The sequence below is a fragment of the Physella acuta genome, unplaced genomic scaffold (assembly GCF_028476545.2).
Source record: "Physella acuta isolate Inbredline_101_S28 unplaced genomic scaffold, ASM2847654v3 ptg000966l, whole genome shotgun sequence".
Lineage (NCBI taxonomy): Eukaryota > Metazoa > Mollusca > Gastropoda > Physidae > Physella > Physella acuta.
Window position 1 is genome coordinate 249,372 of NW_026732483.1, and position 18,510 is coordinate 267,881.

The window sequence follows — 18,510 nt, forward strand, 5'->3', positions numbered from 1 at the left end:
ACTATCCCCACAAAGTTTATTCAAAGTATTAACATTTTTTAAAAAATACGGTTAATTTAACTATGAATAAATCAATAAATTAATTAACGTCTTTAAATAAATTTGTGATTAACAGTCTGTCTGCATTAAAAAATTATTCTCTACCTACATACTATTTTACAGCTATCCAGATTGAGTCGAACATATCACAATAGTTGATCAGGCAAACAAACAAACAAACAAAAAAACAAACAAAAAAATAAATATTCAAACATGTAAACAAACTTGACTTTTAGTAGTATATAGATACTAACACAACAGAAATATTTAACGTTAAACATTGGCATTACACATTAGCTTGATGGACATAATGCATAGCAATATGCTAAAAGGCTTTTCAATTGATTTGAAATGTGTGTTTGATTTATTCGTTGTTTCTCAAACCTAGATAATAGTTGTGATATAAAAAACAGCATTTCTTTTTTACAAAATAAGTTGCTTAAGGAAACTTACTTAAGTGCTTATGTCGTTGCTGAGACCACCTAGCTCTAATTAGTACCTGACAAACATTTGGCGGGAGGGCAATGTGCTAATCACAGTATCCCTTCATAGTCCGTGTTTGTGAAAAAAAGCTGAACTCTACTCCATCTGCTCTACGCCAAGCGCTTGAGTTGAACCCCCAGGAAAAAGGGAAGAGAGGGCGTACAAGACAGACCTGGAGTTGGAGTCTTATCAAAGAACTGAAGCCAACAGGGATGTCTTGGGAGACGGCAACATTAATAGCCGGGGAGTGTAATAAATGGAAGGAAATGGTGGAGGCCCTATGTTCCAAAGAGGATTAAGTCAAAATTAAGTCAAAACACCATCTGCCCCGTAACTATAATTTTAGAAATAAGTAAACATTCATCGTGTATAAGGTCAGGTTGGGGTTATTGTGTATTGACAGACACAATGCAGGCGAACTTGAGCCACTTTGTTCCCATGTTTGATCACAAGATGTCTGCAGCACTTTTCTCATTGGCAATTCTACAAAATAATGTTTAATAAAAACGCTTTGCAGCTAAAACAAATCAATAGTTAGCTTAACAATACAACAAACAACGTAAACACACAAAAATACATTGACGTAATAGAAAACAATACAAGTAAACCAATAAGTAAACAAACACAAACGAAACATCGCAACAAAATAACATCGTCAAAATATAAAGTGTATTTCTTATATGAACCATAATTGTTAAAAGACCCACTAGGATCTGTACAGAAAATCCTTAGCTCTAATATTGTAATCAACATGTAATACCAATGCTTACATTTACATTATGTGTTAATATGCAACTTTAAGTAATCTTTAAAAACTATTACAAAAATATATATGCACAGTTGATTAAAAACGTTTAAATATTACTTCAGTTGAAACAGTAAAATCCAGGGAAAAAAGCATGCATTAAGTACCTACATAGATGTTTACCAATACTTTTTGCCATGTTGCTTGTTTTTTATTTATAGCGAGTTTAAGGAACATTAGGTGATAAAAATAGTTACTGAAAGATTAAACGTGATGCACGCGGTTACCTGTGTGTGTGTGTATGCGTGTGTGTGTCTGAGTTTGTGTCCGTGTGTATGTGTGTGCGTGTGTCTGTGTTTCCGTGTGTGTCAGTGTGTGTGTTTGTGTGCATATGTCAGTGTGTATACATCATCACTACCTCAAGCTTTATGTTCTAACAAGCTAACTACTCACCTTGAGAAAAATGCTTTTTAAGGGAGACTGGGAGTCAATTATTAAAAGTTTGAAAGTCGTTATTTAGTTTTGAATATTCAAAAGTATCGTGGGAATATGAGATTAAAATAAACGAGAAGTCTAAAGTATTTGATCGTTCCTTCTTGAAACAAAGTCTATTTTGTTTTTAATTATTCAATAAAACCCACATGACCGTATTAAAGGAAAACAAAATATGTTCAAAACCATTTGAAAACGAACTGTGACTTTGTGTATTGTATAATGCCAATGAAAAATTAACAAACGAAAATAGTGCACTTCATATACTGAACGTGTAAAGGATCCGAACCTACCAATCCACGCCTCGCCTTCCATGCGTCAAGTCTGACAAGTAAACACTGCAGCTAAGCAGCTCTACAAAAATAAAGCATTCTTTGCTGAGCATTATCACAGCTTGTACATGGGATATTTCTGTGCCTGTGTCTACCCACTTGGTTGTTGAAATATTACGTTCGGTTTGTATTGCTACCAGAGAAGTTAAAAGATTTAGTTGATGTAAACTTTCAAGTTATTATCACATGAAGGAAAAGATTTAGTTGATGTAAACTATCAAGTCATTATTACATGAAGAAATAGTAAGTCACAGACACAAGGGAGAGTATTCTGTACAAGCCTGCAACTCAATGATATTAAATGGTTATGGTTTTTGAAAGTAGCTCATCTATATATATTATTCTCTTCTGGGAGACGCTAGAAAACAAGCTGTAAGCGCGCCTTGCAGTCCCCTCTCTTCCTTACTAGGCATAAATCACCCTCCCCCACCCACACATGGTCTGGTGAGCTGTGGTTCACGCTAAATGTTTATAGACATAGAGCCGGGTTTAGTGACTCCTATTAGGGGCAGATAATTTAGTTTGAAAATATTTTAAACTTAGGGGAGGTAATTAAGAGGAGGCTGCTTACACGGGGGTGGGGGTAGGGAGGGTAGGGGTTGGGGGAAATGAGGGTGGGCGGGGGGTTATCTTCCTTAACGACCAACTGATAGTGTTTTAAAGCAAATATCATCAGTGGCAGCATTGGTACCGTCGAATTCACAAATTATGAATTACTGGAAAGTAGAAAAAAAAACAACTAAATAGCGGCGTATGATACGCCGTGGGTCGGCTCGTTACTTATAAAGAACACACACTAAAGTAATGCAGTCAAGTTTTTACAGCACATTATATTAGTCTATTATGGTATTTGTGTTAGCGACGTAATATTATAATATTTTGTTTCTGATTTATCCAATATATATATTTCAAGGTATCAGTTGTGTAATAAAATAGTTACAATTTTAGAAAAGGGTGGAGTTCAGTGTTGTCTTCTACTTGACCGAATGGACCATGAGCAAAGTTTGACAGTTCTACTGGCTGTGGGTGACAGTTAATACTTCGGGCTACTGGTCATCACATTCATTGTAATCTGCTGTGTTACATTCTTAAAATAAATCAACGTAACGTTTTTAACAAACGTCTTTTTACTTCCTGCTTTTTACCATAAATACCCAACTGACAAGAGAGAACGATTACACTAAACAGACCCACCATATCAAGTAGAACTGTAGTCCAGATTTACCTCATTATCTTGAACTGATCCGTCCACCTACTGACAAAACTTCATAAATTATGTTTTGTACTGTGAAACACGTGTGTCAACAATGTGTCAAGACACCTGAGTTCAAACGTACACTGCTAGGGTTGTGTTACTTGAATGGCGAATTCTACTGCATACCAGTGTGTGCATTCCGCAAGAATGTACTCATACTAAGCTTGTTTCCAACACATAAATTGTTCAAGTAACTCTAAGTAATGGAACTACATATATTGTATTGTTTTATCTTATCCGTCAGTGTGATGCCAATGACCACAGGCAAGTTTTTTTTAAATTTAGGTTAACTCAAGAATTTAAAACAAAAAATGTTTATGTAATTCTTGCACATTTTAACTAATTCTTGCTCTAATTTATTGAAATCATTTATTTTTCATTTCATTTAAAACAACTTTGAAAATAAATACATTTCCTCATTTCAAGTAAATTGTTGAGAAAAGTGTATCTTTACAATGTCAGCGCTGACTCTTTGTTGGTTATTAGCGTGTCAAATTGGCTGGTTCGGCTCCAGATGTCAGTTTAAATGTCGCTGTGTCATCAACCAATGTGATGTTGACGGAAAGTGTACAGGAGGCTCTACGTGCGTTAGGGGCTGGTTTGGTCATCTATGTCAATATCGTGAGTACATCATTTTAGCGAACTTTTTTAATAACAGTTTTATATAAAACACTCTTAGTGGGTGATCCATACTACATTGGGCAATGTACATTTAAAATTCTGTTTCCAGAAGATTTAGCACAATTAACTGCAACAACTTCCCACGCCACCATAACAGATGGAGACGATACCACATGTTCGAGTATTTCAACTTTTAGCCTGACATGGACAATTGCTTACCAAGTCACGTGGTTTAGAATAGTCACGCAAAAGTCAAGTAAGTCCATTTCTATTCCGGACAGTCTAAATTTTGCAACATTACATTATAATATATTATATATAAAATGTTTGGATGAAATCAACGGGGAGTTTTCTACCCTGTTATTGCGTTTGCACAACCCAAACAGTTGGATCAATCTACCCAGAGAGGCGGATCACTCTACCCAGAGAGGCGGATCACTCTACCCAGAGAGGTGGATCACACTACCCAGAGAGGTGGATCACTCTACCCAGAGAGGTGGATCACTCTACCCAGAGAGGTGGATCACTCTACCCAGAGAGGTGGATCACTCTACCCAGAGAGGTGTATCACACTACCCAGAGAGGTGGATCACTCTACCCAGAGAGGTGGATCACTCTACCCAGAGAGGTGGATCACTCTACCCAGAGAGGTGGATCACTCTAACCAGAGAGGCGGATCACTCTACCCAGAGAGGTGGATCACTCTACCCAGAGAGGTGGATCACTCTACCCAGAGAGGTGGATCACTCTACCCAGAGAGGTGGATCACTCTACCCAGAGAGGTGGATCACTCTACCCAGAGAGGCGGATCACTCTACCCAGAGAGGTGGATCACTCTACCCAGAGAGGTGGATCACTCTACCCAGAGAGGCGGATCACTCTACCCAGAGAGGTGGATCACTCTACCCAGAGAGGTGGATCACTCTACCCAGAGAGGCGGATCACTCTACCCAGAGAGGTGGATCACTCTACCCAGAGAGGTGGATCACTCTACCCAGAGAGGTGGATCACTCTACCCAGAGAGGTGGATCACTCTACCCAGAGAGGTGGATCACTCTACCCAGAGAGGTGGATCACACTACCCAGAGAGGTGGATCACACTACCCAGAGAGGCGTATCATCCGACCCAACATAGAAAAGCGGTTCGCTCAAACCAGACTGATGGATTACTTAACCCAACCAAGTTGTGGATCACAATAAAACCTTGAATATTTCTAATGCATTTCTAATTTTTGCAAACGTATCAAATGTGTTGGTTGTACAAAAAAACTAACTTTAAATTCACCCTTCCCCAGATTCATTACAGAACGTTCAACTGACTCTAAATGAAATAATTACCCCAACTATTCATCTGATCAAAGTAACTAACAGAGTCACTGACATTCTCTGTCAGACAGATGTCACTGCCACACATGTGAGCCTACACTTAGGACCAACGCTAGAAGTTTGTTCGGTTTCGTGAGTGGAGGTAATAATTGTTTTTTTTATTTCAATTTTATTTTACAATTTGCTTCCTAAAATATCATTTCCGTTCGAAATGTTGACTTGACTTAGTCCTCTTTGCTCCTTATGGAACATAGGGCCTCCACCATTTCCTTCCATTTCATCCGATCCCCTGCTATTAGTTTCGCTGTTTCCAAAGACATCCCTGATGGCTTCAGTTCTTTGAAAAGACTCCGCCGTCTGTCTTTGGCGCCCTCTCTTTTGCTTTCCGTGGGGGTTCCACTCAAGCGCTTGGCGTGTAACATTTGGGTGAGCCTTTCGCAAAGTGTGTCCCACCCAGCGCCACTTCCTCCTTCTTGTTTGCACTGTCATAGCCTCCTGTCTTGCGTGTACGAAATGTTTATAAAATAAATACTATTATAACAAATTAAAAAAAAAATATGCATTCCACATTTAATTCGAATAACTTTTATTAATATTGTGCATTTTATTATAATCATTGCATTTTTATTTTATTTGCTGTTTGTTTAACTTACGATCAAATATAAAACAACTGTTTAACATGAGGTGATCGATCTTAAAAAGTTAATTTTTAATGTCTATTTATTTTACAATGCAAATATCACAAGACAGTATATTCTAATAGTAACCTAAATGATATTTTGTAGTTCACCATGTTTCAAAAGTTTTAGGCGTTTTTTAAATACATATTAGAAGCAAACATACATGGCTTGGTTACAAAGTAATATCATATTTTAGGTTAGGAAGAAAAATTTTCAAGTATCGTACTAAATGATTATACAGGTAGAAACGTTGCTCTAAAAGAAAACACCAGCCAATCAAATGATTATACTGAAGCTGGTTTTGTGTACAGTTCATCTCTGGCTGTGGATGGTAACACTAATGGGAACATTCTACAGCATACATGTTCACATACAGCAGTGCACCAGCCAGGCTTATGGAGAGTTGCATTTTTAATTGCAAAGCGTGTCAACAGATATATCCTTTACAACAGAGGTAAAGGTTCATATTTCAATATTTGATCACATATTATCATTTCTATTTCGCATGTTATCTGACATAAGGTCATTATTCTAGGGCAGGGATCGGCAACCTGCGGCTCGCTCTTTTGATGTCTCGATGCGGCTCTTCAACTTCATGCACAAATATTGATAAATATTTTATTTTTAAAACTCGTAAAAGTATTAGTCTGCAACCGTCGGTAATGGACAATATAATAATAAATCGTCAATCCGATTACACTACCACTAGGCGCCGCGTACGGCCCTAGCTCGGTTTAATCATTTAATGTCGTGTGCCGCATTGTCAATATTGTAGGGTGCTCATTAAAACTAAAGTAGGCGCTTAGTGCTCGCAGGAAAGATCTGAGCGCCAAATCGCAGCTTGCAGAGACTCCCGCCAGAGGATGTGCCTGATTCGATTTAGTGAACGACTATAGCAACCCATTTTATCCATAGCATAACGCGCTGTTTAAATAGAACATAGTCGCCATGGTGCTCACGGTTAAGCCCGGGGCGCCAAATCGCCCCCTGCCGGTGCGCCGCAGGGCGCGCCTGATTCGATTAAGTAAACGATTATTGCTGCCCATCTTGTCTTTAGTGTAAAGCCTTTTTTAAACGAGCAAGCCGACATAGTGCTCGCAGGTGAGCCCTTGCCGCTTCAGGTCGCGCAATCGATGGGGCATCTGCGGTTGCGCTTGTTGCAGTTTTACTGCTGAATATAATAGTACACCTTACCCGCTATGTAGGACGCCCAATTAAAAGATGCTAACAAAGCCGCTATGGAAATCTGGGCTCCAAAGATAAAAATGTACTCTTCCTGGCGCCGCTTATTTTTTTGCAGAACTCTTCTCTGGAGTATTCTCATCTACTCTCCAATGTTTCATGACAATAACATGAACGGTGTCGAACCGACTATTATTTTTTTAATCGTGCGGCGTCAAAACGGCAAATGACAAAACAGCTTCGTCAAAACGACCCGACAAATCGGCCCCGACATAAGAGCCATGTCAAATTGACCCGTCAAAAGGGCCAGCGACTTATGGACCCCCATTTTTCGGGAGCCTATATGTCGCAAGTCAATATAATGGGAGCCCATTTGACAAGAGCCAATAAGTCGGGGCGCTTTTGACGGGGCTATTTTGACTGGGTCGTTTTGTCAGGGCTCGATTTGACGGGGTCATATTAACGGGGCCGTTTTGAAGGGGCCGATTTGTCCCGGGCCGTTTTGACAGGGCATCTTTTTTAATATACAGTATATAGAGAATAATCGCACCCTCCCGGGGCGCCACCCTTGTAAAATTAAAAAAATATGTTTCGCAGATACCTCCCAAGGAGTAATCTGAAGAACTTTCCAAAGTTTCATGGCGATCGGATTAAAGGTGTAGTAATGCTATATATATATATATATATATATATATATATATATATATATATATATATATATATATATATATATATATTTATATATATATATATATATATATATATATATGTATATATATATACTAAATCCTAATTAATGAAATACAAACGTGAGTGGCTCTTTAAAATCCTGGAAATTTTGTAAATTGTAACTTTTGGCTCTTTCGTCTCAAAAGGTTGCCGACGCCTGTTCTAGGGCTATTAGAATTAAAATTCATCAGAAACGTTGAAGCTTAAAATTACTAAGCACAAGCGATTCATTGAGTATGTATGCGAATGGCTATTTTAACCTGCATAAAACCTTCATATCATAGATACTGAAGAATATGTACTAATACAGAGAAGGGCTGTTGGAAGAAAGGGTACATGTCTCTTAAACTAGTATATCTTCTATCTTATTCTTCTATATATATAACTAGGGTACCCGTCCACCGCGCGTTGCCGCTGGGATAGAATATAGTCTGACGAAATATATTAGAAGGATTTCACCAATGCGTTACCAATCATATGTTTTTAGACGCGTGACCTTGTTTTCTAAAACTGTGTTATTTAAATGTAAACAAAACGACACACACACAGACAGACAGACAGACAGACACACACACACATACATTGCTTTTTATATATAGAGAAAAGCAATGTGTGTGTCTGTCTATTTGTCTTTTATACATTACTACACCTATCATTACATCGCCGTGAAATTTTGGGAAGTTGTTGAGAATGTACCCGTGGAGGTTTTGGATAAAGAAAAAAATTCAAATTATAAGGGGTGGCGCCCCGACAGGGCGCGATTTGTTTTTCTCTATATACGGTATATAAAAATAAAAGTCGATTTTATTCTGTCACCATTCATCCGATCGCCATCGAACTTTAGTGGCTTTATTAGAACATTTTAGGCAAGGGTTCTGTAAAAACATTATTTTTAATTTCGCAAGGGCGGCGCCACGGGAGGGTGCGATTTTTCTCTATATACGGTATATAAAAATAATAAAAGTGAATTGCGGTGACACCGTTCACACGATCGCCATGAAATTTTGGGGAAATATTGAGAATATTCCTGGAGAGGGTTCTGCGCTAAAAACATTTTCATATTCTCAGGGGTGGCGTCCCGGCAGGGAGCGATTTGTTTTATCTCTATATATGATATATAAACATAAAGGTCGCTTACGGTCTCACAACGTTTATCCGATAGCCATCAAACTTCAGGGATTTGATTAGAACACACCAGGAAAGTGTTCTGAAAAAAACGACACACACACAGACAGACAGACAGACAGACACACACACACATACATTGCTTTTTATATATAGAGAAAAGCAATGTGTGTGTCTGTCTATTTGTCTTTTATACATTACTACACCTATCATTACATCGCCGTGAAATTTTGGGAAGTTGTTGAGAATGTACCCGTGGAGGTTTTGGATAAAGAAAAAAATTCAAATTATAAGGGGTGGCGCCCCGACAGGGCGCGATTTGTTTTTCTCTATATACGGTATATAAAAATAAAAGTCGATTTTATTCTGTCACCATTCATCCGATCGCCATCGAACTTTAGTGGCTTTATTAGAACATTTTAGGCAAGGGTTCTGTAAAAACATTATTTTTAATTTCGCAAGGGCGGCGCCACGGGAGGGTGCGATTTTTCTCTATATACGGTATATAAAAATAATAAAAGTGAATTGCGGTGACACCGTTCACACGATCGCCATGAAATTTTGGGGAAATATTGAGAATATTCCTGGAGAGGGTTCTGCGCTAAAAACATTTTCATATTCTCAGGGGTGGCGTCCCGGCAGGGAGCGATTTGTTTTATCTCTATATATGATATATAAACATAAAGGTCGCTTACGGTCTCACAACGTTTATCCGATAGCCATCAAACTTCAGGGATTTGATTAGAACACACCAGGAAAGTGTTCTGAAAAAAATTTTTTTCGCAAGGGTGGCGCCAATGGAGGGTGCGATTTTCTCTATATACTGTTTATAAAAATAAACTTCTATTGCGGTTTCACGGCGTTATTCCGATCGCCATCAAACTGTGGGGAGTTGGTTAAAACACTCATGGGAAGGTTTCTGTAAAAAAATCTTTTTTTGTTTTAATTTCGCAAGGGCGGCGCCACAGAATGGTGGGATTTTTCTCTATATACGGTTTATAAAAATAAAAGACGATTGCGGTTCGAAACAGTTTATCTCGTTGCCATAAAACTTTAGGAAATTGATGAATACTTCCGAGAAAGATTCTGGGGTGGGAGGGGGTAATAGGGGTGGGTGGGTGGTGGGGAAGGGGGGATTTAATTTTGCATGGGCAGCCCCCCCCCACCCCCCGGCAGAATGCGATTTGGCGCCCTGGTCTTTCCGAAAGCCGCTATGGTGTGATAGACAGTGGATAGGATGGGGCGTTACAAACACTTACTAAATTGAATCAGGCGTGTCCTCTGGCGCCCTGTCTGTTTCGGCCCCCAAAGGCTCAAATGGGCCGCTGAGGGCCGTGTAATACGTAATGCAATTAGCATCTATTTTTAGATAATTCAATCAGAAACTGAGATCGAGCATCTAAGAATAGACCATTAGTAACAGTCACACTGATGTTTAAAACACGTCAAATAATTTTTTACGTGTTAAATAACAAATCCTGTTCATTTATATCACTTAAGCGAATGACGCAATCTGCATCATTGTTAACAGGAAGCTATTAGGCACGAGGGCGCCTGTTAGTTTTAAGGAGCCAGGGGTGGTACGCCGCGCCTATGCGGTAGTGTAATCGGGGGGGGGGGGCTCCTGAGAGCGCCCTTCTACTTCTCTGACACATGGGCAGTCACCGAAGTGTGTTATACCTCATTATTTCGGTGAGTGATTAATGTATACTCAAGGTTTTCATGTGGTAGTGTAGATAAAGCCGTGTCCCGATATTTATAATCCAAGCGCAGGCATAGTTTACATTTAAATATCTCACTTTTAGAAAACAAGGTCACGAGTCTAATAATATAGGATTTGTAACGCATTGATGAAACCCTTCTTATATATTCCGTCGGACTTTCTTCTATTCCCGCAGCTACGTGCGGGGACGGGTACGCTAGTATCTATATATATAATTCTCTTCTGGGATCAGTTAGAAAACAAGCTGCAAGCGCGCCTTTGCAGTCCCCTCTCTTCCTCTCTATCACTATCACTACCCACCCCCACCCCACCCCCACATAATCTGGGGAGCGGTGTTCACTCTGTTTACATTTTACAATCATAGAGACGGGTTTGGTGACGGCTATTAGGGGCAGATAATTTAGTTTAAAACGATTTTAAACTTGGAGGAGGTAACTAAGAGGAGGCTGCTTTCACGTGTGGGGGGGGGGGTAGTGTTTTTAAGCAAATATTTTCAATGGAAGCATTGGTACTGTCGAATTCACAAATTATAAATTACTGAAAAGTAGGAAAAAAACAACTAAATAGCGGCGTATGATACGCAGCGGGTCGGCTCGTATTTTTATAAAGTGTCATATATTTTTTAGAAGCAGCTGTTTACTTGAAATAAATTAACTCAAACACTTGCATATTGTTTATTTACATTTCAGACACAAACCGTGAACGACTAAAAGGATTCGTAGTGAACAGTTACAACTACGCTGCGTCAAAACTGTTTGAGTACAGGGATACAAGTTCTAACGACAATGTACCAATTTACACAATTACATCAAGCTCACATGGTTCGGTGTCTTATGTGAATATATCTATAGGAGGCATTCTAACTCTATGTGAGGTTGAGATATACGGTGGTGAGTATAAACTGAAACTGTATAGAGAAACATTGTGTAAATAGAGCTTCATCATTCAGGCATCATGTTTTTTATGAGTTTATAGGTAAAACGTAACGTTTATTTCTCCAGACAACGTGTGTCACGTAAAAAATTACGGCCTAGATTGTGTCAACACCTGCAACTGTAACGACCCAACTGAGACATGTTTTGTAGCTACAGGCGGATGTCGGTCTGGTTGTGCTGCTGGATATCAAGGGGATGGGTGTTGGAAGCGTATGTGTACTGTTCAAAAATTATAATGAAGCATTGATAAGCTATGCGCCGTTGATAAAAAGTATACTGTACATCGTCGCAGTCATTCGCGGCGACGGCTTTGGTACTTTAACCACATGTGCTTTGCCTAAAGGTGTCCGGTCAAAAACCCCCTGGACATAAACCCCCTGGACATAAACCCCCCGACATAAACCCCCTGGACAAAAACCCCCCGCGACATAAACCCCCTGGACGAAAACCCCCCGCGACATAAACCCCCTGGACAACCCCCCCCCCGCGATATAAACCCCCCCAGATAATAACCCCCGGACTGAGGTTTATATAAAGAAAAAATAACGATGATGTGAACCAAGAATTTTTTTTTATGACTAAGAAAACAGTTTCTACCTAAAAAAATGCTTTTCGAAATAAAGGAGTGACCTTAGTTGTATTTGATCAAAGATCGGGCACCGACAACACCTTAGATATAGGTCATCCATATGTGGGAGCCGCGTGGATCAAAGCAACACATTCTTAACAATTCAAAAGATGTGAGGGATTCACCGGCGGAAGCTTGGTTCATATCCACCTTGGCATACAGAACCATGGTATAAATATTAAATCAAATTTATTTCTCGACAAATCGTATATTTTCTGAAATGGAGTTCGTTCAATCCAATAAAGGAAATTTAAAGGTGATTTTTGAAGGCTATGTTTATGTCAAGCAAAATGATCTGGCGAACGGCGTTGTGTCATTTGAGTGTTCCAAAAGACGCAACAAGGCAGAATGAAAAGCAAAAATAAAGATTCATGGTGAACAGCTTGTTGGACGATGTAATGAACATTCGAATGGACTAGATACATCTCAACTGGAAGTGTGTAAAGTAGTGCAGCAGATGAAACAACTGGCAGAAGAAACGGAAGCAACACCCCAGCAGATCATCACTCAGTCCATTTCTACGATTACTGAAGATGCCAAGGCCAAGCTGCCCTCGATTCCACAGTTACAATCTCGTGAAAATAACATTTATGATTGAAACTACAATATATCAGAGAGCTTTTCTTTTTAAAACTATGTACCTTTTATTCATATTTTAAAGACATGTTATTTTTTTTAAATCGTAAAGTTTCTTGTAAATATAATAATGATATAATATAGTCTAGTATTTCAGGACAGTGGTACATACTTGTTTCTTTCTGATGACTTATAGAAGTGTAGATGCGAGTTTTTGTGCTTAGTTTTTTGGATTTAAATATGGATTCCAAACGTTCATATAGAAATTGTACAAAGCGTTTCAAAAAGACCAATAGTGTCACTCTTTTAAATGTGTGCATGTTTCTTGTCTCTATGTCTCTCGTGAATTTATCACTATTATCATTTTGGTGTCGACAGATTTGAGACGACAGCTTTGATATAATTTTGGTTAGGTGTCTACTTGATACAGCGATGTATACAGATCATTGAGATACAAAATAAATCTAAATATATATAAATATATATAAATATATATATATATATATATATATATATATATATATATATATATATATATATATATATATATATATATATATATCGTAAAACAGTTTCTAGTATTGTATGAAGAGTAAGAAAAAAACTTAGAAATACGGGATAAAATGTAGTGTTAGCTATTTATTGTAAGACACAACCAGTGGAACTGTTTAGCTTTGGTCCTGGTCCATTCGGTCCAGTAGAAGACTCAGCACACAGGTCAGTCTCCTAATGTATGAGCTAGACGGTGACCAGAAAGATGCGCAGCGGAAAAAAGCGCAAACAGAAAAGAGCGCAAACAGAAAAAGCGCAAACAGAAAAAAGCGCAAAAAGAAATAAAAGCGCACACAGAAATTTGCGCACATATTCGATGTGAGGCGTCAGAAAAATAAATGTAATAACATTATAATGAGCACCATCTTCATTCTTGAGATGTACATCTTTAAACAAAAAGTGTATCCTGGTGTGAATTGCAGCATTTAGTTATGTGATGTGCAACATTAGGGATGTGATGTGTAACATTAAGGATGGGATATGGAGCATTTAGGGATGTGATGTGCAACGTTAGGGATGTGATATGGGGCGTTTAGGGATGTGATGTGCAACATTAGGGTTGTGATACGGGGCATTTAGGGATGTGATGTGTAACATTTAGGGATGTGATGTGCAACATTTAGGGATGTTATGTGCAACATTAGGGATGTGATATGGGGCGTTTAGGGATGTGATGTGTAACATTTAGGGATGTGATGTGCAACATTAGCGATGTGATATGGGGCATTTAAGGATGTGATGTGGAACATCTAGGGATGTGATGTGCAATATTATGAGATGTGTTGTGCTACAACATTTAGGGATGTGATGTGTAACCTTTAGGGATGTGATGTGCAACATTAGGGATGTGATATGGGGCATTTAAGGATGTGATGTGGAACATTTAGGGATGTGATGTGTACAATTTAGGGATGTGATGTGCAATATTATGAAATGTGTTGTGCTACAACATTTAGGGATGTGATGTGTAACATTTTAGGGATGTGATGTGTAATATTTAGGAATGTGAGGTGTAATATTTAGGAATGTGATGTGGACCATTTAGGGATGTGATGTCACAATATTTAGGGATGTGATGTGCAACCTTTGGGATGTGTTGTGCTACAACATTTAGGAATGTGATGTGTACTCGTTAATAGTGTAAGTGCACTACTAAATAATGTAAAATGTACACCGTAATGATCTGTGTGCATTACTTATCGATGAGATGTGAACCAATTAACTATGTGCAATATTTAATCTACTTATGTTATTATATTTAAATGATGTTATTACAGCAATTCGGATAACGCTTGGTATTAACTTCTCTGATAATGTTCACGTAGAGCCCACGCTAGTATCACATGCACTAATGTTAAGTATTATTTAGTCTAAAAAACATGCGTATGTATATCGATCGTGTAGCAGCTTGATGTAAATTACCTAATTATCTATATCTGATGACTCTCTGTAAGTATTACCTGAACTATATGTAAGTTTTACCTTAATCATCTATAATCTTCACCTACACTCTGTGAAGCTGATGATTACCTACACGCCCAGTTAATACTTATAACAACACGCACGTGATGAAGTAATGTCAATTTAAACCATACACTTAGCGGAGATTAAGTACTCAATCCAATTTATTTTAAGCTGATTGTTATACCAATGGTTGGATATTGCTAGATAACGCTGACTCATAGCCTAGATAAATGCGAGTTAGCAAACCTAACTTTAAAAAGGGGTTAATACTATTATATGCTATTATATATCTCAACTAGAATAGATAACATCTTAGTTGGTTTAGATAGATCTTTAAATTATTTTTAAGGGATATAATCAACTAATGCAAAATTTGATGTTTATATTGTCTTTTTACGGGAAACATTAGGTTAAGGAACAAATTGATGTTAACATTTTTTGAATACTGTTAAATTACTTTTAGTAACTACAACTGTTCATCCTCATTTGTAGGAGATAAAATTGGAAATTATTTTATGTTAGTTTTCATCATCTGATTGAAATGAAGGTCGCAGCTCTCCTTGTTCTGGTGTGTCTTGCTAACTTCTACAGATTATCAGAGTGGTGAGTACACTTGAACTGTTTCAACACACAAGTCTAAAATGAAAAGTCAAATTCACATTTAACGTAAAAACATAATAGATGCGATACATTTGATTGTTTTAAGTTTAATTTAACATTAACGGTGCTTAATAATCCATACAACTGTTAAATTCAAAGAAACTTGCAAATATATATATATATATATATATATATATATATATATATATATATATATATATATATATATATATATATATATATATATATATATATATATATACATATATATATATATATATATATATATATACATACATATATATATATATGTATTTATGTATTTGTATATGTGTATATGTATATATATGCTTATATATACATATATATATATATATATATATATATATATATATATATATATATATATATATATATATATATATATATATATAAAAGCAAAATGCTTTACTTTTATTGTAAAAATCATCGCTCGTCTATTTTAATCATATAATTTTAATATTACCTGACGTGATAACCTATGCAATTTATCCAACAGTTGCTGCCAACAGCAAGGTCAACCATGCATGGTCCGATTTGACTGTTGTGGCGATAACAATTGCGAATTGTAATTATTTTGTTTTTAAAGGGTTTCAGGAAATATTATATATGTAACTATGTTATGGTGTCCCAAATACCTTTCGAGGTTTGAAATAAGGTAAACCCGTGTCAATAGAAAAAAAAAACTATTACTTAGTGTATGTAAATTATTGCGTTTAATATGAAAACAATATTGCTTCCAAACTTTTTTCTCCGGTGTGTGGATGGGGGGGGGGGGGCTTGATATTTTGGGGGAGGGGGGCGGACAACATTAAAAAAATATATTTTCTGTATAAAATTCCTTTCATAATGTGGGGGCAAAAGACTTATTTCGGGGAGTGGAGTGTGAAGGGGGTGGGGGGCGGAGCAAAGTCTGTATGTAAACGAAGTTAAAAACTCGAAATAAAATGTTTTGATATGGTCATTCTAGGACTCTCGAAGAGTTGTATCGCACAGTGTTGTAAAGTAAATAGAACCCTCATTTTAATATTATTATAGTGTCTCTGTTAAAATATATAAGAGAATTGAAATAGGTCAATAGTTTGGATGCCATGACTTATTTCGACTTCAGTCTCCCTTTCGTGTCAATCACTACACACATCTGACACATCGACATGTGTTCGCCATTGCTGTCTTGCATTTCATTATTGTAACATGTAATACGAATCCATTAGCTCTAGTGTATAGTCAAGTAGGTTTACCTATATTCAGATATATAATAGATTTATTGTTCAGTAATATTCATATAAGTGCAGCCATACGTTTATTAATGTAAACGCTGTCTCTATATGTATTCGTTTAGCTGTAGTCATAATATGTGCAGTTACGTATGCAGTTGTCTTTGAGTGATGAAATCAGATAAACTATAATGTTAGTGCAACTATTTATGTATGCAGTAGTCTTTTAGTGATGTAATCAGATACACTGTAATGGTAGTGCATCTATTTATGTATGTAGTAGTCTTTTTAGTGAGTTAATCAGATACAGACTATCTCAAATTATATCCTAAAATGTATTTATACAGATATTTTTCTTCCTAGCATGGGCCGTTTTGAAGGTTACTGTGATCACATGTACACCATAGTTCGAGGGTATGAGCGTATTTTTTCATCGTTTAAGTTTTTGTTTTTTGCGAAATTCTTTGTCTAAATTTTACATGTTTAATAAGTCTATGTTTTCGCTGATCGTTACTATAACTTTTGTTTAAGAGACACTTTTAAAAATCTCACAATAGTTCATGTGAAGCTCAAAAGAGAAATTAAGTAGAAAAACATGTTGTTTTTTTTAAATGTCACTTCTTAATTCAATCGGCTGAGATTTTTATGTTGATTAATATTTTCCTTTAGGATCATTCTATTTATATATTTTATTTTATTTTTAAAAATTAATTTCTTTTCAGATGAAAGACGACTGCCAAGATGTTCTAAATATATGATACTAACAACAGTTGCGTCATGTCGTTTTTATGTTATTTTATTTGATGTAATCTTTTTCTAACTGGAGAAGTATATAAAAATATTAGGTACTATACTAACACAACAGAAATATTTAACGTTAAACATTGGCATTACACATTAGCTTGATGGACAAACTGCATAGCAATATGCTAAAAGGCTTTTCAATTGATTTGAAATGTGTGTTTGATTTATTTGTTGTTTCTCAAACGTAAATAATAGGTGTGATTAAAAAAAAAACAGCATTTCTGTTTTACAAAATAAGTTGCTTAATGAAACTTACTTAAGTGCTTATGTCGTTGCTGAGACCACCTAGCTCTAATTAGTACCTGACAACATTTGGCGGGTGGGCAGTGTGTTGATCACAGTATCCCTTCATAGTCCATGGTTGTGAAAAAAAGCTGAACTCTACTCCATCTGCTCTACGCCAAGCGCTTGAGTTGAACCCCCAGGAAAAAGGGAAGAGAGGGCGCACAAGACAGACCTGGAGTTGGAGTCTTATCAAAGAACTGAAGCCAACAGGGATGTCTTGGGAGAAGGCAACATTAATAGCCGGGGAGCGGAATAAATGGAAGGAAATGGTGGAGGCCCTATGTTCCATAAGGAGCAAAGAGGACAAAGTCAAAATTAAGTCAAAACCCCATCTGCCCCGTGCATTGTATGTTTATAATGGTAAATATAATTTTAGAAATAGGTAAACATTCATCGTGTATAAGGTCAGGTTGGGGTTATTGTGTTTAATGACACAATGCAGGCGAACTTGAGCCACTTTGTTCCCGTGTTTGATCACAAGATGTCTGCAGCACTTTTCTCATTGGCAATTCTACCTAATAATGTTTAAAAAAACGTTTTGCAGTTAAAACAAATTAATAGTGAGCTTAACAATACAACAAACAACGTAAACACACAAAATACATTGACGGTTTAGAAAACAATACAAGTAAACCAACAAGTAAACAAACGCAAACGAAACATCGGAACAAAATAACA

The 18,510-nt window shown here is 37.0% G+C and overlaps 1 long non-coding RNA gene across 1 annotated transcript; it reads left to right on the forward strand.

Annotated features, from left to right (window-relative positions):
- The first annotated feature begins 15,124 nt into the window (after nucleotides 1–15,124).
- LOC131953956 (uncharacterized) lies at nucleotides 15,125–17,511 on the forward strand. The gene is made up of 4 exons (XR_009388722.1): nucleotides 15,125–15,490; nucleotides 16,026–16,094; nucleotides 17,107–17,157; nucleotides 17,466–17,511. It is a non-coding gene; the product is annotated as an uncharacterized LOC131953956 (long non-coding RNA).
- The last annotated feature ends 999 nt before the right edge of the window (nucleotides 17,512–18,510 follow it).